Below are 25322 nucleotides of genomic sequence, written 5' to 3'. Positions count from 1 at the left end.
ATAAAAATATTTTAATTATTAAAATTGTAAAATAATGATAAAAGAAGAAGTAAAGCGGAAACTTTTAATTATTATTATTATTCACAATAACAAAAGTTTTCACTGTGAATAAATAAGTTTATGTAATAATAATATTTTTCACCTTATGTTGAACACACAGAATGATGTTGGAGTTTTCGAAGATGTGAGAAATTGTCACTTTTCACATCCTACTTCGGCTTTTTATGTGGAATCTGTAGCTTTCATACTACTCTAGTCTATTGAATTTCAACTTCCTTCCTTGCTTTACATTTAGTGAATAGATCTCTGATTCAACTTCCGCTTCTTGCTCTTTTCACTCTCTTCTTGCTTGTAAACTTCGGTGAAGAATGAAGATAGGAGTTGTCAATAAAACTGGTTAACATGAAAAGTAGATCGGAAGTCCCTCTAGTAATCAAAAATGATTTGAAGAATTCCAACTATAAGAATGTAAGTAGAATGCCATGTTCCACTCTGACCTACCACGACCGTAGAAATTCAAACTCCGATTAGTGATAATTTCACACCCTTGTTTTATTACAAATGGGAACTCTTTATTCAGTGGAGAGGAAGACGTGGATCGTGGGTCAGAGTTGATGGTGATGGGTTATGGTGGATGGTGGGTTACGGTTAGTCATGGGTCAGAGTGGGTTATGTGGGTCGTGGGTCACGATAGGTGGTGGCTCAGTGGGTCATGGATAAAGTTTTCATTAACCCATGTCATCTCTGGGTCAATGGTATCCAGTAAATGGGGTGTTACAAAACTGTTTGGCTGACAAAACTATATGGCTCATAAAACTATTTGGCTGACAAAACTATTTGGCTCATAAAACTATTTGGCTGACAAAACTATATGGCTCATAAAACTATTTGGCTGACAAAACTATTTGGCTCATAAAACTATTTGGCTGACAAAACTATTTGGCTCATAAAACTATTTGGCTGACAAAACTATGTGGCTCATAAAACTATTTGGCTGACAAAACTATTTGGCTCATAAAACGGTTTGGCTGACAAAACTATTTGGCTCATAAAACGATTTGGATGACAAAACTATTTGGCTCATAAAACTATTTGGATGACAAAACTAATTGGCTGATTTGTCTATCCGGTCATTGATCTTATCCTTCATTTGATTAAGGAAAATCAGCCACAAGAATAATATACGTACATAATAATCAGGGACGTACCCATAGAGGTGGACCCTGGGGGGTACGGACCTTCTCCTCTCCCCCCGAAATCTCAACTTTTCTGTACATTGAGTTTAATTTGAAAGGTGATTTTACAAAATTTTAATACAAGTTATTCTCATATTGTATTTGCACTACCGCCCGCCCCCGAAAAGCTTTTTATTTCCCCGAAATAAATTGCTGTGTACGTGACTGTCGCACACAATCAATGAAACTCATCTGAACTTGTTTCAAATTTAATATAGTGGTGAACATTGCAGAGTATTTGTGTTGTAAAAATTTGAAAAAAAAAAATCATTATTCGAATAAAGAGTTTGTAATTCGTTAAATAGAATTTGTAATAAATCTATATAAACTATTATATAAGCTAATTTGCTAATAAGCCAATCTGTGCAACTTAATTTGTATTAATCTATCTGATTCAGATTCACAATTTTCGTATGACATACACATATCAATTGAGTTGTGATTGTTCTGTATTTTTTAAAAAATTAATGTTCATTCTAAGAGGATCATAAGGCCAAACCTCCAGTTTCACAACTTAAAAAACGCCACTTGTCTCCTGAACAAACCAACTCAACGAAAAAACACCTGCCGTATTAAAATTATACTTCGAAATGCTGATGTTGTTATGAAAATAATAATAATAATAATAATTAAAACAAATATAAATCAGGTTTTATCATAAACTGTTCAATTGCTTTCTTGTGTTAGATTGTCTCATTATGATTTGTTTAAAATTCATTATTCGATTTGATAGCAATACAGTAGATAATTAAATTAAGTAACGCATCATTGTCAAGCAAGGGTTTTACTTCGGAAAGTACTACTCTTATATCTTCACATTTCAGGCAAAGGAATTTAGTAAGATTAATTTTCTTTTTTAATCTGTATTATCAGGCTACAGAAAAGAGCGAAAAAAATTATTCGTCAACTTCACCACACTTCCATTGCTAAAAATGTAAAATTTGGACATAACACTCCTTTGTCAGGGATAACTTTAAGAGAGAATTTTAAAAAAATACATCCTCAGCTGAAACAAAGAATTATATTATTATTATTATTATTATTATTATTATTATTATTATTATTATTATTATTATTATTATTATTATTATTATTATTATTATTATTATTATTATACGCGGTGGCTCAGTGGTAGAGCGTTCACCTCTGGTGCTTGAGGTCACGGGTTCGATCCCAGCCCCGCCAAGTGAACTTTGTGGTGGACAAACACCGTGTGCGTGGGTTTTCTCTGGGTTCTCCCGTTTCCTCCCACTTTCTTCATTCCACCATTTCATTCATTCTTCAGCATCACCGTCTCCTTTAGCCTTACCTGCATAACCGTGGGACGTAAAACTCAAAGATTTCATTTCATTTTTCATTATTATTATTATTATTATTATTATTATTATTATTTTAAGAACTTAGGAACTCCTGAAGTTAGGGAGTTGAAACTCTGCACATGAACTCCCCGTTAAAAAGAACTGAATGTGTTTCAGCGTTTCCGATTTTTTTTTTCCTAAAGGCAGAAAAGGTGGGCAATTTCTATTACATTTAAATTTTCGACTATTTATTATTTATTTTTTAATGACTAACATGAGGTTTCACTTAATCTGGAGGTGTGATATTCAGTATTTAAACTCTCCATTAGCAAGAATTTTAGGAATGATAAAAGAAATGCATCAAAACATTATGATCTTGGCCAAGAATTTTTAGGAATATTCAAAAAATGCATCAAAATATAGCGATCTTGCCCAAAATTAGTTTTTGGTTCAAGGACCACAAAATTTTCGAATGTCCCTTAAATCGAGTTTTCGTATTTTCTACGGTGTAAGTACACTACACTGAGTTAACTGATATTCTGAGTTTGGCTACACTACATGCAGTTCTCCAGATATAAGGCCTACAAAAAAATTTTTGCCTGAAATATATTGGATCTTTTGATCCAAAAATAAGAAAATGTGTGTTTTAGCGTTTCCGAAACATCCAGCTATCAAAGAGCGGCGGAAAGGAGTAAATCGTATAGTACTCTAATTTGGGACTTTATATTCATAAAATGCAGGAATTTAAGTTGAAAGTGTCAACTTTAGTATTTAATATGTTCATTAAACATGTATGACTGTTTTCGATATTTTCGCTTCTAAAGGGGAAAAGAATGGATATTTCTAATATGCAGAGTCCTGGTTTTATATTTATTAATTCTTATTCTTCTCGCACTAATGAAAGAAATAATAAACCTCTAAGGAGCTTAGAATGCATTAAAAAAAAAATTAAATAAATAAGACCTCCATTTTGGAGCGACCTAAAAAAACTCGATCGCCTTTGTTTGTCCGAAGATTGTAATTGGCACAAATTTATAAAACGCCATAGCTAAGACTACTTAAATAGCGAGGCAATTCAGCGCTAGATATGTGCGTTCGAGGCTTTAAATTCTGTGCAATGCTGATAAAATTAATTAATTAGACCAACTCAGCACCATCCGTTGTTCATAAAGGAGGGAGAAGTAAAAAGAGAGAGAGAGAGAGTGGAAGAAAACGAAGAGAATCCAAGAATAAATAGCGAAAATGCTCTTGGAGACAGAATTAATATGTTCGCTGTTGAGAACCCTTGGTTGTTATTTTAGCATTCCACGTATACCAAAATCGAACTCAAATGCAAATTACGTTCATTAAGAAATCGATAGAACTATCTTTTCGTTATTTGCATACATTTCTATAATAATATTAGCATGTACATAAAAAAGTCCAAAAATGAGACATCTACGCAATCAATAGATATAAATAAAGTATTGAGCTTAGCAACATCATCAGTGGCGGCTTCAGCGGGTACGCCGGATAGGCACGGGCTTACCCAAAAGTTTTGAAAAATATATAAAAGCTAAACGACAAAATAAAGAGGAAATACATTTTCCACTATTTGTATTAATGGTAGATAATTATCCTGACCAAAACCAGATTCACGAAGAAATTAAATGCCGACTAAAAGTAGGAAATTTGTGTTATTATTCAGTTCAAAACTTTCTGTCGTCGCGAATTCTGCCGAGGAATTTGAAGCTTAAAGTATATAAAACGATAATTATGCCTTTTGTGCTGTATGGTTGCGAAACATGGTCGCTGGCTCTTAGGGAAGAATGCAGACTGAAAGTGTTTCAGAAGAAGATTCTAAGACGAATATTCGAACCCGAGAGGAACGGGAATGGGGAATGGCGGAAACTTCATAACGAGAAACTACATAATTTATATTGTTTACGAAACATTGTTAGAATCATCAAGTCTAGGAGGCTTAGGTGGTCACGTCATGTAGCCAGAATGGAAGAAGGTAGAAACGCTTTTGAAGTCTTAATTGGAAGACCAATCAGAAAACGACCTTTAGGAAGAAATAGGAGCAGATGGGAGTACAATATTCAGATGATTCTCGCAGAAATAGGAATACAAAGTAGAAACTGGATTCAATTGGCTTTTGTGAACGCGGCATTGAACCTTAGGGTTCCATAGGCCATAGAATTAGTTAGTTAATTAATTAATTAACAAATAGCATCAACCACTACTGTAAAAGTAATTTCCTACTGTCGTTAATCAATCAAATATGTATCCATAAACGAAGGAGCAGGCCTACCCAAAATTAAAATCCTAAAGCCCTCCCTAAACATGATATGCGTAAGAGTAGGCTTAAATCATGATGTCTTTGGCGTGATCGAATATTTTGCTACACTGAATCATGGCTTTCCTTACTTCTAAGAATTGGAAGAACCTTGCAACGACCACACTTTTATCCGTGATCTAATGGTCTTCTAAGGGAGCCTAATGTATTCTAAGGGGATTGTTACCAAGTAGGAGATCTGAGAAAGTAGTTAAATGGTTTACTCTCTTCTAAAACGCCTAAAATCTTCTAAAACTATGGCTAAATTTGTAGCTAACAGAATTTAATAATAAAAATTTAGAACGTTTCGTAATTTTTGTGTACATATGTAAAGAACGTTGTAATATTCTTCCCGACGTTCTCAAATCAAAGACTTTTACTCTTAATTCACAGAACGCTTTGGTCGCATAATTGTAAAGAAGTACTAAATATCCCTTGAATTCTTCCTTAGCACCTAATTCTTGCAGTAATGTTAGGTATATATTGCTGCACTATTGATATAACAGAATGCTAAAGGTACATAGCCCTAGCTAAAAATACTAGTGCACTGTTAAGTTAGCACAATACTAACTAAAAGCACGTAGCCCTAGCAAAATGTATCAGTGCACTGTTGAGCTAGCACCATACTAAAATCACGCAGCCCTAGTAAAAAAAAAAAAAAATCTTAGTGCACTGTTGAGCTAGTACAACACTAAAAGTCCTCACTTCTAGCCAAAAATATCAGTGCACTGTTAATCTACCCAATCCTAGTCAAAAATATCAGTGTACTGTTCCTCTAATGCAACACTAAAAGTACACAATCTTAGCCAAAAATATCAGTGCACTACACTAAAAGTACACAGCCTTATTCAAAAATATCAGTGTACTGTTGAACCAGCATAACACTGGAAGTACACAGCAGTAGCCAAAAATATCATGCACTATTAATCTAGCACAATACTAAAAGTTACAGTCTTAGACAAAATATCAGGGTTACTGTTGATCTAGCACAAGCACAACATTAAAAGTAAACAGTCCAAGTCAAAATATCAGTGCATTGTTGATCTAGCACAACAATAAAAGCACACAGTCCTAGTCAAAAATATCAGTGCATTGTTGATCTAGCACACCACTAAAAGTCCACAATCTTAGTCAAAAATATAAGTACACTGTTGCTTTAGCAGAACACTAAAAGTACACAGCCCTAGTCAAAGATATCAATGCACTATTGATCTTGTACAACACTAAAAGTACATAGCCCTAGCCAAAAATATCTACACTGTTGATCTAGCACAACACTAGAAGTCCACAGCCTTAGCCAAAAAAATCAGTGTACTGTTGAACTAGCGCAACACTAAAAGTACACAGCCCTAGCATAAAATACCAGTGCACTGTTGATCTAGCACAACAATAAAAGTACATAGTCCTAGCCAAAAATATTAGTGCAATGTTTATTTAGCACATCAGTAAAAATACACAGCCCTAGCCTGAAATATGAGTGTACTGTTGAATTAGCATAAAAATATTGAAACCACACAACCCTAGTCAATTAGCTACTCGAAGTCAGAAATATCTTAAATACGTGAAACAATTTGCCATTACTCTGTATCACGTAAGCGATAATGATACGAGTAGTCCATTGCAAATAGGAGGAAGTCACATTTTTTTTTTTTTTTATTTCTATTCATATTTTTAAAGAAGTTTTGCTTGACTAAAATGTTGAATTACCGCTAGAGACGAATGGAAATTATAATTGTTGTTAACCAAATTTATAGCTAATAACTAAACTACATTTTTACTGGCTAAACGCCATGTGCAAATGGCTAGATTTAGCCATAAAATGACTCAATTGGTGAAGAAAATCTCCCTGTAATATTATTTTACATAAATACATGTAATATATTTTTTAAAAATTTCTTCTTTGTCATGCATTATATGAAAGAGTTGGAGCATTAATGAACAATAATTCTTGTCGTTATAAACAAAATATGAAAAAGAAAGTTACAAACTGGGGTACAGCAATAAAGATAATATAAAACTCTTCTCATGCAAGATTCCAGTTGATCCCAAAATAGCAGTGAATCTATTGAATTTGTTGCTGATGTAGTAAATGGATTCTCCATTCTTTCAGTTAAAAGCTTTTTACTTCGTTCGATATGTTTAAGTGGAAAGGGCAATTTGTTACGCTCTGTGATTACGCATTCACTCTAAACAAACTATATAAATACTTTTTTCTTTTTTTGCCTATTCTGAGAATATCATCGATAGCCGTTATGTTTCGTAGGAGATACCATTTCCTCCCAAGATCCTATCAGTTTTCGTAGGTTTTATTAAGAGACCTCATCCCGGCGAAATTAAAATACCGCTAATTTTACAGTAATTATGTGATATCTTCAAATAGATAAAAGATAATTGAAATGTGGAATAAGAGCGCCCTAGGCAATAATATTTTGCGTGAGGTACCGTTGTCACAAGTCACTTAGTGGCTTTCCGTTTTCAGCCGGTTAGAAACGCGAAAATAAATGCCGGTTTTGAAAATGGCTCAAAATCGAAAGCAGATTAGTGAGTCGTGATAACGGTATCTCATGTAAAAATGATATTGTTTAGGGCGCTCTTGTTCCACATTTCGATTATCTTTTATCTATTTGAAGATATCACATAATTACTGTAAAATTAGCGGTATTTTAATTTCGCTGGAATGAAGCCTCTTAAGATTTCCCTCAACTGACTCAAAATTTTCCCTTTTTAAAATCAAATTTTCCCTAATTTGGTGAATTGAATTGATTTTGAGTTTAACGTCCCGTTCAGTAGCGAGGCTATATGAGACGTGGACCTACTGATTAACGTGGAATCCAAACCACATTAGCTCCCGCCGGGAATCGAACCCGGGTCTCCCACGCCACCTTGTTTGTTGAATGTCGAACTCCTATGGCAGAAGTTATGGGATAAGATTAATGTAGTTACGTATATTAAAAGGAAGTCCCAATCACATTTGTTTTATTCATTTGCTTTTTGATTCTACTTTTTCTACTTTCTCCTTCACTTTTTGTTTTACAAAAAAAAAAAAAAAAAAAAAACTCAAATATACTGAACTAACAATGGATGCAAATTGTGCTATTTTGTACACATAAACTATTGGTATTGTATTGGTTTATTTATTCAAAAAAAAGTTAACTTTGTGGTGGACAAACACCGTGTGCGTGGGTTTTCTCGGGGTTCTCCCGTTTCCTACCATTTTCTTCATTCCACCATTTCATTCATTATTCATCATTGCCGTCTCCTTTAGCCTCACCAGCATAACCGTAGGACGTAAAACTCACAGATTCCATTTCATTTTTATTTCTTAAATATTTAGTCATTTATATTGGTCAATCAGCCAGCGCGACAATTTCCCTGGATTTTCACGTCTTATCGAACATCTTCCTTTTTTTTTCCTTTTTGCTAAATTTACTTACGGAATTTCCCTAGATTAGGGAAATTTCCCTCAAACTACGAACACTGGATCCGATGATTCTAACAACGCGTTCTCACAGACCCAAATCTATTTCGTTATTAGATTTAACAGCCGCAGCTGGTGCTGTAGGTTGCATAGTTGTGCAACCACTTTTTTTTAAAAAAAGTAAAAAAAAAAAAGAAGAATGTTTTTAAATATTAAATCTGTTTTCCACCGCAAAATAGTGATGATGTACTATACCACTTTTAGAAAAGTCATTTCTAAAACTGGACGAAATACAGAGGTTTATATTTCCAGTTTAAACGAGCGTTGCTTCTAGATTCAATAACATTAAGCATATGGCAGGGAACTCCTATTTTTTAACTTTGGGGACCTCATTGGTACCTGCATTGCTGTAATCTTTCCTTATTGTCCACTAGCAGTTGCAGCCACTTCGGCAACCGGTAAATAGCTAGATTCTGTAATAGCTACGAACTTCACTTCTCAGCGCTTGACTCAATTAATTGGTAGTATGATTAAATCGCGGCAGCTAAAAAAAAATCACAAAACACAAACTTGCAAAGAACAAACACACAATACGTCTGGTGGTACCAGTGTATCTTCCATACATAATTACAGGGGAGTTTGCTCTCACAGAGCTAAGAAAAAAACAAATTGCTATTACCAATATACCAAAATAGTGTCCCAATGCAGCCTCCTCATATTTTGATTTTGCCTCTCCCCAGACATACTCTATTTTTTCGGAGAAAGCTTGAATGGTAATGCAAAAGAATGTATTAGTGTGGTATTGTAACGTTACGGCCTCAAAGCAAGGCAAGTGACCTCAAGGCTTGTTGAAATTATGTGTAACGGCGGTTTTGTAGAATAGTTCTCCGTATTGAGAGTGAAATGGTATAACTATCAAAATATAAAATAATTTTGTTTTTAATTTTATGTTCGAGTTGGTGCAGATTTTAGAATATACACTGTCTGAAAAGCTGTCCAATATTGGCTTTTTTCAAGCCAAATGTTTCCTTTTTTTTAGTACTGCCATATACAGGGGGGCCTAAAAGTAAGTATAGAGTTCCGTACTGATCAACTGATTGTTTTTTATATCATTTCTTATTGTTATCCATCAGGTAGACTTCGTTTCTTTATAATTTGTTCTTAATGTATTTTTACTTATACCTTAAGCTCGGAACAGCAGAAGCAAATAAACCTATAAGCTAGAATGTTATACTTGATCAATGCAGGGGTGTATACCTACTTTTGGACCACCCTGTATACCAACGGTGAAATCAGGAAATTCCAATAAGATAAATTAGAAGATGTGTCTGATGAAGAACTGAAAGTGTAAATGCTGTTAACTATGCACAAACTTAACATTTTATGCTTCTTCTTCTCACTTTGTCCAATTTAGTATTTAATTTATAATTAATGTCTTGTCTATATTTTTCATTGCGATGTAAGTAATTATTATGAAATGAAATCTTTCAATCGTAGATTTCATGCACTGAGAAAAATCTGTTATCCGAATAACGGTATATTGCACAATTATACGGAATCCCTATGTTTACTACGGAAATCTATACGGAGCATACGTTATTCATATGCTACATCCCTACTGCGTTTGTCCCGCTTAGATGTTACATCGTGCCGTTACAGGATGTCTAACATCAAACAGTCTTCTGTATATTACATACGCATGTATACGCATGTTACACACGCCAGCTATATGTTATGTCCAACTCTATGTCAGAACCTGACCGTCTATATACAGTTCTTTGTTTCATACGGAAAGTACGTATAAATGGAACACTTATACAGAAAATATTATAAAACGTACGTTTTTAGTTATATGTTTTCTGCAGGATGTTACTTAGGTCTATAGTTGTATGTTAAGTCCAAGTAATAATTGTTAACTATTTCTTTTCTTTTTCTTAACGAAAACAATTGGTAATATTCGTTTTATTTACCTGGTTCGTATCCTTTAATTAATCAAACTTCATTTTGTAAACAGGAAACATTTATTTTCCATCTCTATCTCAGCTTTCCTTTGTAATTATCTGTATCAAGGATGTTATAAATAGAGGATCTGCTCATATGTATCTTCATCCTATTAAATCGATGAAGCCAAAAAAACAACCGAGCATCGGCACATCTGATTGGCTACTCTCGTTTCTGCCATCGTCTGATTGGCTACTTTCGTTTCCGTCATGATTGTTGGCTCAAAACATTGCGATCCTATTGGGCGGAGTGGGCAGAGTAGGGGTGGCGAAACTGTGACGTATGGCTTCAAGATTTTGTTGTAAGGGCAGATCCTCTATTTTATAAGATCCTTGATCTGTATAAACAAGAACCACTATTGTTGTTGAACCACTATTGTGGTTGAAAATATTAGTTGCTGCAGCCATTAGCCATGTCAGCTATTACACTATAAATTGTTAAAAAGTTTAAAATTGTTTTAAGCAAATTGATATGCACTATAGTTTGTAAAATAAAATGGCGCAGGCATATTGCCGGAAATCGCCCGTGTTAAACTAGTTGTTCTTCAGCTATGAACATCGTAAATATTAACATTATTATCATCAAAAATGTGTACACTCAGAAAGAATTTGGATCATACTACAAAAGAACTAAAAACGAACATTTGTATAAAAGTAAAATTGAATTAAATTGGAATTCGAGATGGCTGTTCCTATATCGACGCCATATTACCTCGAAACAAGAAAGTAATAATTATTAACTATTTCTTTTCTTTTTCTTCTTTTCTTGGGAAAGTGCATACATTAAAGCACTGTCTGCCCAAATATATATGATGTTGTAAATGGTGGAATGAAGAAAGTGGGAGAGAACGGAAGAACTCTTAAAAAACACTCAAGGTGTTTGTCTATCACAAAGCCAATTTGGCATATCGATCCACGGATTCAAGTAATTTTTAATCTAGGAAATAATAGTATGTGAAAGAATGATACTGAGGATTTTAATAATAATCTTCCCGTGTAGAGCAGAAGTCTATATATTCGTTTTATGTTTAATTGTTACCTTGACTTTGATTTAATCAAATTCCTTGGTGTAAAATATCGTTACACTTAAGAATTCAAATTAGAAGACTCAACAGACAAACATACATATAATATGGTCTACAGCAGTGGCGTAACTTGGGGGCCTCCCGCAGACAGCGTGGAGTGGGGCCCTTTCCATACTTCCCACTTCACGATTTGGGGGGCCCCTGATGTCTTAAGGCCTCCCGCAATGCGGGGTTTGCGGGGCCCTTAATTACGCCCCTGGTCTACAGAATGAATAATAAATCAAATTAAATAAATAAGCATGGATAATGGGAGACAATTTTAATACTCTAAAACGAACATATAAATATCTTTCTCATAGCGTGATTTAAAAGATTACTTGAAGGAATCATGCTCTTTTATTTTCGGCACGCAAAGTTTGCAAAATATCAGAGAAATCTGAAAGAAGATATTGGGAGGCGTCTGCTTAAAGGATAGATTGATTTTCCTCTATATGCTAGGATCTTAGAAACCAACTGCAAAGACCTGCTCTGTGCCCTGATTTATATCACGAGGAAATATTTCGGGTTAACCTAAATCAGAACGTACGAAAAAAAAAAAAAAAAAACAATGCCCGAAATAATTTAGGTTGATCCCATTTTTACATATCTGTAAACGTAACAATTTTGGTTGATCCTGAAAGTGATTAGAAAGACTCAAATATTACGGAAAATATGAGTAGAACCTCTCATTTCCTGGCTTAGATTGTCTTGTAAGCGCCTTCTAAAATGTCCAACCTCTTCATATTGCATATCTGAATATTTCTTCCCATGTGAATATGGAATCCCTCTTTGTTGAAAGAGGCTTTTCCGATATTTGCTGATGAAGGAGTTTCTACGCTTCCTCTACGGCAAAACATCCTGAAGGCATGCCAAGCTGCTGGCTTCTTTCATCTTGTGTTTGCTGTCTGGAAGTGAACGCGGAAATCGTTCTCATTTCGTCTATTGACTTCAGATGGCAGCACGGGAAGATACAAACAAAAAAGCAATGTTGCAAACTAAGCAGAAACTATATATAGGGTGTCCCAATGGATTGTCACGCTTTTCAGTAATTAAAGTAATGAAAAGACAAAGCACACAAAATTATATATGTTTATTACCCAACAGAATAACAACGTGAAGAAGATCGGTCGAGAAAGGAAGCCACGTAAGAGCAAAATGTTTAGAATAGGAACATGGAACATACAGGGAGGAAAATTAACAACAACAAAAATGGCGTAATGGCCCGATTTGTGAGCCTGAGCCGCTCCACGCCATCTGTTAGCGACTGGTGGAACTACGTCTAGCATAGCGACGCGCCGCGTCGCCCTATCGCTAACCTGCGTAACGGGAGCTTTCTAGACCTAGTGATCGTCACGTCTTTTATTCACGTGACTCCCCAGTTTGCTTCACGATGCTGGGTGGACGCCGGAAATTGGGAAAGCACCAGCCAGGAATCGAACCCTGGACCACGCTGACATGAGTCCAACAAGAAATGAAAGAAAATCATGTACACTTGGTTTGAGTTTTTGAAGTTAGATTGGAAGGTAATGGGAAATTGAGAGCCAAAAAAAATATATAGATTATTTTACTTACGTAATGAAAAAGGTGATGCAGAAATAATTCTGAGTAAGAGCTTAAAAGAAAAGGTGGTAAAAGTAGGATTTGTTTATGAAAGTTATAATGTTAAAACTTAAAGGAAAAAGAAGGATGTAGTGGTGATGCAGCCCTACACACCGACGGCTTCGCATACAACTGAAGAAACAGAGGAAACTCATGACAAAATACAAGAAGAAACTTACGTAGAAGAAATTATAGACAGGGAGAAGAGGGATGGATACGTAATTGTAATGGGAGATTTCAATGCAGTTGTGGGAGAAAAATAGGAAGATAGCGTCGTATTCAAATATGGTTTACGCGAGAGAAATGAATGGGGAGATGAAGTAGTCTTTTCTGTAGACAGAATTCATTATTAATTGAGAACACTTTGTTCAAAAGCGTTACCTTTTGCGGTTCACCTATCTTCGGATGGGAATGAAATTGCACTTTAAAAAAATAATAATACACTCAAAACGTACAATAAACAGAAAAAAATACTGTACATATGTTAATTTTATTTTTTTCCAATAGTCAAGTAGCGTTTTCTGCTCTCTGTACTGCTTGGCTGTTCGCGACTTTCCGCAAACACTTTAGCCTAAGAACTCACATAAAGCATATTAAAACGCTGTTCCTTTAAACTTTTGACTGTATTTTTGTAAGTTTTTATCAAAGGCGCCGATCCTGGGGGACAGGGGGCCCGGGCCCACCCAAAGCTCATGTAGGCCCCCTCATTATATTTGTGAATTTACAATATTTAGCATAGTTTGAATGCAATTTGTCTTAAACTCCTCATATATATATTTCGTCTGCATCTGAATACCCTTGCCCCCCGAAATTTACAGAGAAATCGGCGTCCTTGGTTTTTATCCTACATTCTTCGTCCAACTCAATGCCATATTCCTTTTCTATGATTCCCACTTAAGGCGTTTGTATCCGTTGTGTCTGTTCCGCTTTTCATATCACCGTCTATTCTGCTGACAACGTAGTGTATTATTTAACCTGACCTCGTACAGGATGTTTACAAATTTTTCTAAACGCTGCATTCTGCAACTTGAAAGCTTTCGTTGAAAGGTTTGATTTAATTACCATTGTTCGCGTAATGCAGTTTCCGCTTAATGAAGGGAGTTGAGTTGATTTTGGGTTTAACGTCCCGTTCATCAGCGAGGCTATATGAGACGTGGACCTACTGATTAACGTGGAATCCGAACCACATGAGCTCCCGCCGGGAATCGAATCCAGGTCTCCCTTGCCAAAGCCGCGGACCGTTTAATAAAGGGAATTCAACGCGTATTTCACTCTTAGATTCATGGGACTGTGAAATTTTTCCGTTTGAACAGGTATTTTACTCCTAGATTCATAGGACTGTGAAATTTTTCCGTTTCAGACAGATTTTCGTTTTTCGTTTAATACATATTTTACTGTATTATTATTATTGCGTTTTCTTGAAGTCGAGAGGTTATATAGCCCATGCTTTTGACATCGAGTTTAGATTCGGTTCTCGGCTCGAAGAGGACGCCGTAACTGTGATGTTAACTGATCGTGAGTCTTATAAGATTGTGAGGCAACTGAGAAGCGGCTTTGTTTATTAAAAGGGTGGTTTTTAATGGCTCAGTGGTAGAAAGTTCACCTCTGGTATAGAGTCTTTGGTTCGATCTCAGCTCGAGCCACATGAGCTTTCTAGTGGACAAATACCGTGTGTGGGAGTTTTCTCGGAGTTCTCCCGTTTCCTCCTACTTTCTTCATTCCACCATTTCCTTCATTTTTCATCATCATCGTCTCCTTTAGCTTAACCGGCATTACTGTGAAACGTAAAACTTAAAGACTTCGTTTTGTTCTAAAAGGGAACGTTACTCTGTCTCCCTTTTAGAATGGCCGAAGTAGTTGCTCCTTAAGACGAGGCACTGATCACATACCACTCGGTTGATCTATCGTATGAGTCGGTATAGCTGATCGTGGTTTGTCCCTTACGCTAGGAAGCTTACTTTATTGATGGTAGCAGTAATAGTAACTACAGTAAAACATATCAACTTGGCCACCTCTCTAAGTTGGCCAGCTGCTCACCTTGGCCTGGTTCGTTTTGAACCTGCATTTTTCCATAAGACATTCGTTACTTATTATTCTGTAAGTTGGCCATGTCTATCTTGGAAGTTGGCCGCATTGAAGCAATGTTTACCCTATGATGACAATGATAAATTTAGCTGCGTATCTTGGCCACGCAAGATATTGTTTCGTTATTTTTCTTAACGCTTTCGTATTCCTATATGAGAAGCAGATGTTCTGTATTTGTGACTGCAGACAAGGAAGCATGGATTCCCACAATTTGTTTCTTGGAGTTCAATGCCCAGAACACTACCCTGATAAAGCGGTGGTGAAGGAAGATACGAATTAAAAAAATGGCACGTACAGGAATTCAGGAAATGGTTCTACATATTTGTTTACTCTATCTGTTTTGGTCAAACAATTAGTCATATCGGCTCCTTGCATCAATGGAGAGCTTTAGTAAGTCCGGAAAATTCTCAAGGTTCAAGCTCACCATCTCAATTGTCAACTATTGGCACCTGACGGCTTGTCGAGCGATAGCGGAGGTTTTGAGATATGAATTCCTGAAGATCTTCTCACAACTTCTTTTGCTCCGAGGGAAACACTTGTAGCTCATTAATAAGAGGTCTACAAAATTAGAATGTGCATATGTGTCAAAAAGAATAAAAGAATAAATGACCTAATATATATTATTTAAAAGTAGCTGTCGTGTCATTGCTTATTAAAATTTTACAATAAAGTAATACTAGAAATCCTATTCTTAAAAAATACACTAATCACACTTATTTTCTGTAAGTTGGCCACCTGTCTAAGTTGGTCATTTTTTTAATAGAACCGATGGTGGCCAACATAGACAGGTTTCACTGTATCTGGAGAAAACTTGTTATGGTTTTGAAGTACAGTGAAACTTGTCTTTAGCGGAATCGAGCGGGACTTGCAAAAATTTCCGTTAAAGTCAGGTTTCCGCTTAGTGGAGGTAGACCTATCCTTTCTTTCGTTTTTTCTTTTTTTAATACATGCTTATAAAGGGGCATACTGAGAAAATATATTGCTGTATGTACATTGTTCGATTACAGTACTTCTTTCTTCTACGAATAAATACACAAAAAATTAAAATGAATACAAAATATACTATGCACACGTTTTCTTTATTTTTCTAATAGCCAAGCAGGGTTATCTGTGTACGTTGCTGCTTGGCTGCTTGACTTTCCGCATACACTTTAGCCTGAGAAATTATACTAAGTGAATCAGAATCATTTTTCCGTAAGGCAAAATTTTTGCAGTTCCTTTAAACTTCTGAGAGCATCTCGATATGTATTTATTCTACACTCTTCGAACTCGGTATCGCATTCCTCTTCTTCCTCTATCTCGTTTTCTTCTTTCCGACATTCCGTATGATTCTTGATTAAGTTGCGGGGATTAAGGACAATCTGTGGGGGTGAATATGAGTAGTAGTTGGGGAAGGTCAACACTGTCCAGAAATATTTAACAAAAGAACGAACATTTTATCGCAGACAGTGTAATGTATATGTCTCAGAGAAAGTCTAAACGCTGTAGTCCGGAACTCAGAATTTTCCGTTAAATGTTTTTTTCTTCTTTCCGTTGTCCGCGTAACACAGTTTCCGCTTAATGAAAGGACTTTTACACGTTTTGTTCTCCAAAATTCATGGGACCGTGAAATATTTCCGTTTAAGAGAGTTTTCCGTTTAATAAAGGGTCCGTTGAAGACAGGTTTTACTGTAATTGAAAAAGAGAAAAGGAGAAACTTCGTAAAACAAAAAAGGAAAGAACATTAAAAGAAAAATGAGGTAATAGTTGTTAGTTCGTAGTAGTGGTTGAGGCTTGTGGTGACCTGAAAAGGGTTAAAAAAAAAAGGAGAAAAAATAAAAAAATTATTCTGTAAAGAAAGGATTTGAAAAAAGTAATTCTCTTCTTAGCTTCTAGTTTGTTTCTATGCTTCGCAAGTCTTCCACTGGCCCCCAAAGGCAGGCTCTGAACAGTATCTTCTTCTTTGTATAGTTTCTCAAGGAATTAGGTGGGTTCCCTTCTGCTGGATCCCTTTGGGAATTTAAACACACAGAGAGGAATGCAAACAATGAACTTCCGATATCTAACGACCCCAGATGTTCATACATTTAACCATTGTTACCAAGTTTCTAACCAAGTCTGTTGTATACTTCTTCACACAATAATAATAATAATAAAAATCCTTTAATTTTGTTTATAACATTTAGTTTAACTTTTAATGACTTTAGAGTAGGGTGACCAAATCGTCAACTAGAAAAACGGGACACCTTTTATTTCTGGATAGGTTGCTCCCCTAAATATACTTTTTAGCCTCTCCGTTCTCTCTATCTTTTTGAATCTCTCACAAAAAAGGGTAAATTTACTTTTTTGTTTTAAGACCTATTGAAAAGGTTGTGGAATTAATTAGGTAATAAGTAACTATCAGCAGCTAACAAAAAATGAAATATTTGAAAACATTACTAAAAATATGAGCGCTCAAATCTATCCCCCTACAGGATTTATAATTACTCTCAGCATCGGATTCCAACTCCTTTTATTTGCATTTTCTTACTTTAAAACATTATTTCGGAGCCGCGGTGGCTCAGTGGTAGAGCGTTCACCTCTGGTGCTTGGGGTCCCTGGTTCGATCCTAGGCCCCGCCAAGTGAACTTTGTGGTGGACAAACACCGTGTGCGTGGGTTTCCTCGGGGTTCTTCCGTTTCCTCCCACTTTCATCATACCACCATTTTCATTCATCACTCATCATCACCGTCCCCTTTAGCCTAACCGGCATAGACGTGGGACGTAAAACTCATTTCATTTCATTAAAACATTATTTCATTTACAACTAGTTTTTCTTTTCACTTTCACTTTTATTTCTATACTTCTCATCACCTTTCGTACACGAAAACACTGTCCTGTTCTGATGACAGCTCCTCAATCTTCCACCGCCCGAGACAGAGAGTAAAAACAGGTTACATTTGTTTTCCATAAGACTTTCAGCCCCTTGCACTGTCGTCTGCGGAGTGGGGAGGCTTAGGAGGGAAAACAATACAGCCACTACATCCAATATTACAAACGTCGTAATGACGTTGCTCAGTAACTACACGTATTCCAATATAATCACATAGCTTAGAAAATAATAATATAAATTAGGAAATTTTAGCGATTCGAAAGTTTTTTTTGTACCCAATATACGTAAATACGGGACGTTTTGGCGTCCCGGGAGAAGTTTTCGGGACACCGGGAATGGTAGTGAAAAAACGGGACAATCCCGTTTTTACGGGACGGTTGGTCACCCTACTTTAGAGTGAAACTTATTAAGGTGGATCACTACCCGGAAGTCAGTACATATTTTAGACCATTCCCTTAATTATTGCGCAATGAAATGTTACATATTATAATTATTGTATAATTTATACTATAAGATAGAGACTGATTTCAGCTACAACACAACAGACTGATTCATTTGGTTGCGGCTTCTGACATCGAAAAAGGTAACAAATAAAAGAAAATATTTGATTCGTTTGACAATGAGCACACAAGATGGCACTTGCTGTTAGATCTGACTAGAAGTGCTCAGTTTTATGAACTGTTTATTTGTATGTGTAAAGTATTTTAAAGTAACGGTCTTATTACGAAATAAATATATTGTTTGACCGTTTTTCGTGTTATGTTTTACATTTTATTTAGATATTAATTTACATTTAAGGAAATAGATTTTGAGGAGAAACTTGCGCAGAACTCCATAATGCGTTGTTGCCAAATTTGTACGTTTACTGTGGTAGTCACAATAAGATGATTCCTGGATTCTAGCGTTGCAGTTCGAGAAGCGGAACTTAACTGTGAATTGCGATAAGGTCGAAAACTAACTTCTCCAGTAAGTATCCAAGCAAAATTCCATGATTACTTCCTTTATTATCTTACATCAGTAAACACTCGACACTATCTGACAACGCCGCATTATTCAAGCAGTGTTTAGCATAGCACCGAGAGCACCTAGTGATCCACCTTAAAATAAGTCTACAAAATTTGTTTTGATTAATTTATTTAACTTTTTTTTTTTTAACTGAAAGTTTATAGTAAGAGGCTTGCACAGGACTGGTCACACTCAAGAACAAGAATAAGAGACGAAGGGTAGAATTCCTTCTACATTTTGAGTCACTTTTAGCTAGTGTTGCCAACTTTCGGAAATGGAAATACCGGACACCCTTCTGGAGTACGTCAGCCTATACTCTTAAGACTGTGACATCATCGCTCGTCAGTAGTTACTTCACATAAAATTGATCGATTTGGAGTTCGAATTTGATAACTTCAGTTACTTTTGATGCATTTATAAAACTTACTTATTCCAGTTTTGGTTAAGACAAGGGATGGTCACAAAGTTCCGGTTCCGGCGGAACCGGTTCCGCGAGGAACCGGTTCTCGGAGATCCGGTTTCCAAAACCAATTCTGGAACCGGTTCCGGACCTGGATCCAAAAACCCGGTTCCAGAACCGGATCTTAGAAACTGGTTCCAGAACAGGATCTTAAGAACCGGTTCCATATCTGGATCTGAAAACCCGGTTCCTGAACCGGATCTTAGGAACCGGTTCAGATCTGGATCTGAAAACCCCCAAAGACCCGTAAAGGAGGCACAAAGTTCACCTTCAAAAAATGCAAAGAGGACCATGCGCTTGTGCCTTCCCTGCCCAGACCCGCTTGTGCCCCCAGAAAAAATTTTGGTCCCCCAGTGGGTGTTTAGCCAAATCAGTTGGCCAGTTTGCCTGTTTAGCCAATGAGTTTGCCAGTTACCCAGTTTATTTAGCCAAATGAGACAAGCTGCCGCCGCCTGTCGCTTCCACCATTTAATCTAGCATACTGTTCACAGCCTGCCAGCAGCTCGGGTTTAGCGTAGGGATGGTTACAAAGTTTCGGTTCTAGCGGAACCGGTTCCGCGAGGAACCGGTTCTTGGATATCCAGTTTTCAGAACCGGTTCCGAATCCGGTTCCAGACCTGGATTCGAAGAACCGGTTCCGGATCCGGTTCCAGATCTGGATTTGAAGAACCGGATCTAGATCTGGACCCGAAGAACCGGTTCTGGAACCGGATCTTCTAGAACCGGATCCGTTCAGACTCGAAAACCGGTTCCTCCAGGAACCGGTTCTGGCCATCCCTAGTTAAGACGTCACCTGTAATGTTTATAGTCTACCGTCAATAATGCATCGTATTTAAGACAGAAAAGCAAATGGCGCACTGTTGGGGATTGAGTGGGACTTTGTCCAAACGGTGGGTGATGGTCGGTCTGAGCCTATAGCGGAAAAACTTACGTTGGCCCAACGTTGGTTAAGTGTATGGTTGGCCAACCAACTATGCTCACAACTTTCACGCAATGATACTAGAATTGACTGTTTTGCCAATCAAGAAATACGTTATTTTAGCGTTGGCTAAATGTCGCGGAACCGCTCTTTTGGTTGGGAAATGGTTGGCAAAGTGGCCAAACTTGACGTTGGACCACTGTTGGTATGTCGCACTCCCACATTTTCGCAACGTTGGGTCAACCGATTTTGCTACCAGGGCATACATCACTTATAGAAAGTAAAAATTCTGCTGCTAGTACTACTACTACTACTAATTAACTAACTAACTCTATGGCCTATGGAACCCGGACGTTCAATGCCGCGTTCACAAAAACTCTCCACTGACTTCTATCCTTAGCTAACTGCATCCAGTTTCTATTTTGTATTCCTATCTCTGCGAGATCCATCTTGATATTGTCCTCCCATCTGCGCCTAGGTCTTTCTAATGGTCGTTTTCCGATTGGTCTTCCAGTCAAGACTTTGAAAGTGTTTCTACTTTCTTCCATTCTAGCTACATGACCTGCCCACCTAAGCCTCCTAGACTTGACGATCCTAACAATGTTGGGTAAACCATATAAATTATGTAGTTCCTCGTTATGAAGATTCCGCCATTCCCCATTCCCGTTCCTCTTGGGTCCGAATATTCTTCTCAGGATCTTGCTCTCAAATACTTTCAGTCTATGTTCTTCTTTCAGAGTAAGCGACCATGTTTCGAAAACCATACAGAACAATTGGCATGATTATAGTTTTGTATATTTTAAGCTTCAAATTCCTCGACAGAATTCACGACGACAAGAGATTTTGAACCGAATAGTAACACGAATTCCCTGCTTTTAGTCGACATTTAATTTCTTCATGAATATGATTTTCGTCTTTTAATATTGATCCTAAATATTTGAAAGTATCCACTTTATCAAAAGTATTATTTTAATGCATCCACAATTTGCCGTATTACGGTCCAGACACATTTCCATGTACTACTACTAGGAACATTAATAATAATAATAAGCAAAGAAATATGTGCAAAGTATTAAAGTTATATTGCTTAAAATTTAATTCTTAGTTGATAAGTGAAGGAAAAAAGTAATCTCCTCCGGGCCGGATTTGAACCAGCGACCTATGGATAACTGGTATTCATGTCTCAACTACAGTCCACCGCTCTACCAACTGAGCTACCAGAGGAAGTTGGAAACCACCTCGTTAGTGCTCGTAGACTATTATTGTAGTTGAATTCTTTCTCTGTGCCACGGTGACCTACTGAGCGGCTGACGTCACAAGAAGAGCGCGAATGAATGAAATGAGGGGAGTGGAAGAGCCGCTGACGTAAAAGCTTGTCCCCACCGAGAAGGAGGGGGGAATTCGGTAAAAGGAGAAGCGAGATAGCACGTTTCTTATTGTGCGTTACAAGAAAAAAAAAGTTGAAATGCTTTTACGTTCAGCGAGATTTTAAAAATAAACAGATAAGTATTTGTAATAACTTATTTTATTTCTTTGCCAACTTGAGGTGATAAAAATTCATGAAATTGTTCGTAAAAAATATGAAGAAAAATAAACTTAGTGCTCTCAGCTACGCATTTTGTATTTTCATTTTTCGAACCTAACTTGCTTATGAACAACAAACATGATTTTATTGTCAGTTTCACCGATATTTGTTAAAACATACTTAACGATTGTTTTAACTATTCTATAAACTTTAAAATGCTCCTTTAAAGAGAAGACAAAATTTGAATTAGAAAACTGACAATATCAAGTAAAAGAAAGGAAAAAAAAAAGAAAGAGAAACAATTACATTTATTAGACACTACCAGTGGCGTATTTAGGGGGGTGGCTTCCGGGCTTAATCCCCCCCCGAAATCTTACTTAGTATAGTAAAGTAAATGAAATATCTTGCAGAATTTTCACATTTTCAGGCAAAGCCCCCCCCCCCGAAAGTTAGCAAAGCCCCTCCCGAAACAAAATCGTAAATACGCCACTGGACACTACCCTCAATTACCCGCTTCGCTAGGCTAAATTTAAAAAGAGAATAGTAATATATTCCGTTAGTCCAGTGGCGTAATTAAAGGCTTGGGGGGCCACCCCGCAGACAGGGTAGAGTGGGCCCCTTCTTTACGTACGGTACCACCTCACGAGTTGGGGGCCCCATATGGTTTGGGCCCCCCGCAATGCAGGGTCTGCGGGGCCCTTATTTATGCCCCTGCGTTAGTCAATCACTTTATACTAGTACTGAAGATCTCTCTGATATCAGTCATTTTCGATCATTTATATATATATATCCCCCTCCTCCAAGTTGCAGGGCTGAATTTGGATTTAAACGGCATCGGAAGTATTACTGTTCACCTTAGCAACCTCGAAAGCTATGCATTCGGTACTAATATCGGTTATTTTCGATCATTTTTACATATATTTCCCCCTCCCCTAAGTTGCTGGGCTGAATTTGGATTTAAATTACATCGGAAGTGTCATTGTTAATCTCAGCGACCCTGAAAACTATGAATTCGACACTAATATTGGTCATTTTCGATAATTTTTGTGTACCTTCTTCTCCCCTCCTAGAAGTTGCACCTTAAAAGTGAAATGATAAAAAAAAACATTCCAAGCCCGAATCTCATCTATGTTGAAAATTTAAACGAGATCCGTCTCGTGGTTCAAACAGTGAGAACTAACAAACATAGTCACTTTCATTCTTAGACTAAAATTAAATGGTAGTGGCTCCTCAAGGAAGTTATATCCACATAGTATCAGTACAAGATAAGATAAGATAATTTACAAAACTTCGAATCGAATTGGTACTAATTTTCGTACACAAAAATCTTTGAGTTTCACGTCCCACAGTTATGCCGGTTAGGCTAAAGGAGACGGTGATTATGAGAAATGAATGAAGTAGTGGAATGAAGAAAGTGGAAGGAAACGGGAGAACCCCGAGAAAAAAACACACATACGGTGTTTGTCCACCACAAAGCTGACTTGGCGGGTGCAGGGACTCCATGCACCAGAGGTGAACGCTCTACCACTGAGCCACCGCGGCCACTTTTCGTATACAAGAATTACTATGTTGGATAAGTATCTATCCCTTAGTTTCGTAGTGATTCAAATTGTAAATGTTACAGACTTCCCTCAAAAGTAGCTGCTTGAAATTAAACCACCGTTAAGTTAAACTTAATGTTCAGAACAGAAACAATATATGGAAATTTCACCCGAGGGAAAATCAAAATGGCGCATGCAGGTGAAAAGAGAAACACTTCTGAACTTTTGGATATTATAATGCCAACTGCTTTTCAGCTGTTGAAACTCAAAGGAACGAAATTTGGTACACCTCGATTAAGGTGTTTATTATTGCCACGAGAAACACAGCAATAATCGAACCCACGAAATTCAGGATGAATATTGCTTTAAAAAGAGTGATTATTGTCATCAAATTTACTAATTAAATTTTGGATATGAGATTGAGAACAAATGTGTTAAATTTTTAAAATGAGAAATCAAAAGTCCATTTAGAAAAATGAAGATTATTCTTTATTTTTATGCCAGCTGAAATGCCGGCTCTTCGTACGGGGAGAATAAATTTATAAGAAATACTTGAATCCTCTTCCCCGTTGGAATGTTTATTTCAATTAAAGTCTAATGATAAGAAAAAAACAGAAGATAAGAAGATACACAAACATCCTCCACCCCCCCACCCCCCACATAATATGCATTCAATCGAATTTATGATTTTAGAAACCAGCTTGAAATGGATACTATTTTCCAAAAGTCATTTCTAACGCGTCAGACACGCATTAGACATCCTAGAAACGAAATGTAGCGCTCACCAGAAGTTCTTGATTTGAATTTTTTTCCACCTAGATTGCTGAAGTTTAACACTGTAGAGCGGTTATGTGGTTCACCCTATGTAAAGGCCGCCACTGAATTGAGTATCTCGCAAGACTTACAAGCTACGAATATGAAACTCGGTACATGAACTCCTCCATTACAAATAAACGGACACCTGTTACAGCGTTTTTGAAATACGTATTCTAAGTGAAGGAAAGTTCCAATACTTTTCATAAAACTATTTACCCCGTGCGAAGAACTGGTATTTCAGCACAGTGATGCTAGTCTGAGGGAAATTTCCCACGGCGTAGGGAAATTTAGCAAAGATTTTTTAAGGAGGGAAAAAGGGAAATTTTACGAATACGATATAAAATGTAGAGAAATTTAGCTTTTCAATAAATGATATGTTACTGAGCACTACAGCAGTATGAGGAAAGATGGTGGCATTCTTTCCAGAATCCTACGCATGAAGAAGAAGAGAAATCGGATAGATAATATGACTTTAAATCCTGTTTTAATAAGAAGGTCACATTTTCAATCCAAGGGCATAAACTGCAAAAATTACAGAGTTCAGAAGTCATATTTGCAGTTGCATTCAACCTACAACAATTAATTTCGGCAGAATTCTCTTGCAGAAAACAAAAATAATGCAGGCTAAAAGATGGGAAAAGAACGGAATTGCATATTACTTTTCTTGGAACAATGCACTGCACTATGAACTTTAGCTTATTTTTGTTTTAATAGTGTATATCATATACGTTTTTAAATTGTGTTGTCGTAAAACGATATTATCTTGTTTAGTACTTCTAATACAGTTTAGTTGTAGTGTATTTGTGTGTCAATTGAAACAAACTTCTAGAGAAGAAATATCAAAACTCACGTTTTGAGAGCGTTCACCTCTGGTGCTTGGGGTCCCGGGTTCGATCCCAGCCCCCGCCAAGTGAACTTTGTGGTGGACAAACACCGTGTGCGTGGGTTTTCTCGGGGTTCTCCCGTTTCCTCCCACTTTCTTCATTCCACAATTTCATTCATCACTCATCATCACCGTCTCCTTTAGCCTAACCGGCATAACCGTGGGACGTAAAACTCAAAGATTTCATTTCATTTCATTTTCACGTTTTGCGTGTTAAACTACATATTTCACAATCTATCGAAATTCCTATAATAATAGTGTATAAAAGTAATCGTAAGTGTACATAAAATGATCACAAAAACACAT

The 25322-nt window shown here is 36.7% G+C and overlaps 1 non-coding gene across 1 annotated transcript; it reads right to left on the bottom strand.

The window, feature by feature from the left end:
- Positions 1-21382: 21382 nt before the first annotated feature.
- TRNAY-GUA (transfer RNA tyrosine (anticodon GUA)) lies at positions 21383-21475 on the bottom strand. Its single transcript has 2 exons — positions 21439-21475; positions 21383-21418 (listed from the first exon to the last, which is right to left on the bottom strand). It is a non-coding gene; the product is annotated as a tRNA-Tyr (tRNA).
- Between the last annotated feature and the right edge of the window lie 3847 nt (positions 21476-25322).

Source organism: Thermobia domestica, chromosome 13 (genome assembly GCF_964235325.1).
Source record: "Thermobia domestica chromosome 13, izTheDome1.hap1.1, whole genome shotgun sequence".
In the NCBI taxonomy this organism is placed as follows: Eukaryota; Metazoa; Arthropoda; class Insecta; order Zygentoma; family Lepismatidae; genus Thermobia; species Thermobia domestica.
Note: the sequence above shows the minus strand (reverse complement) of the source record. Positions and strands in the feature narration are given on the sequence as shown.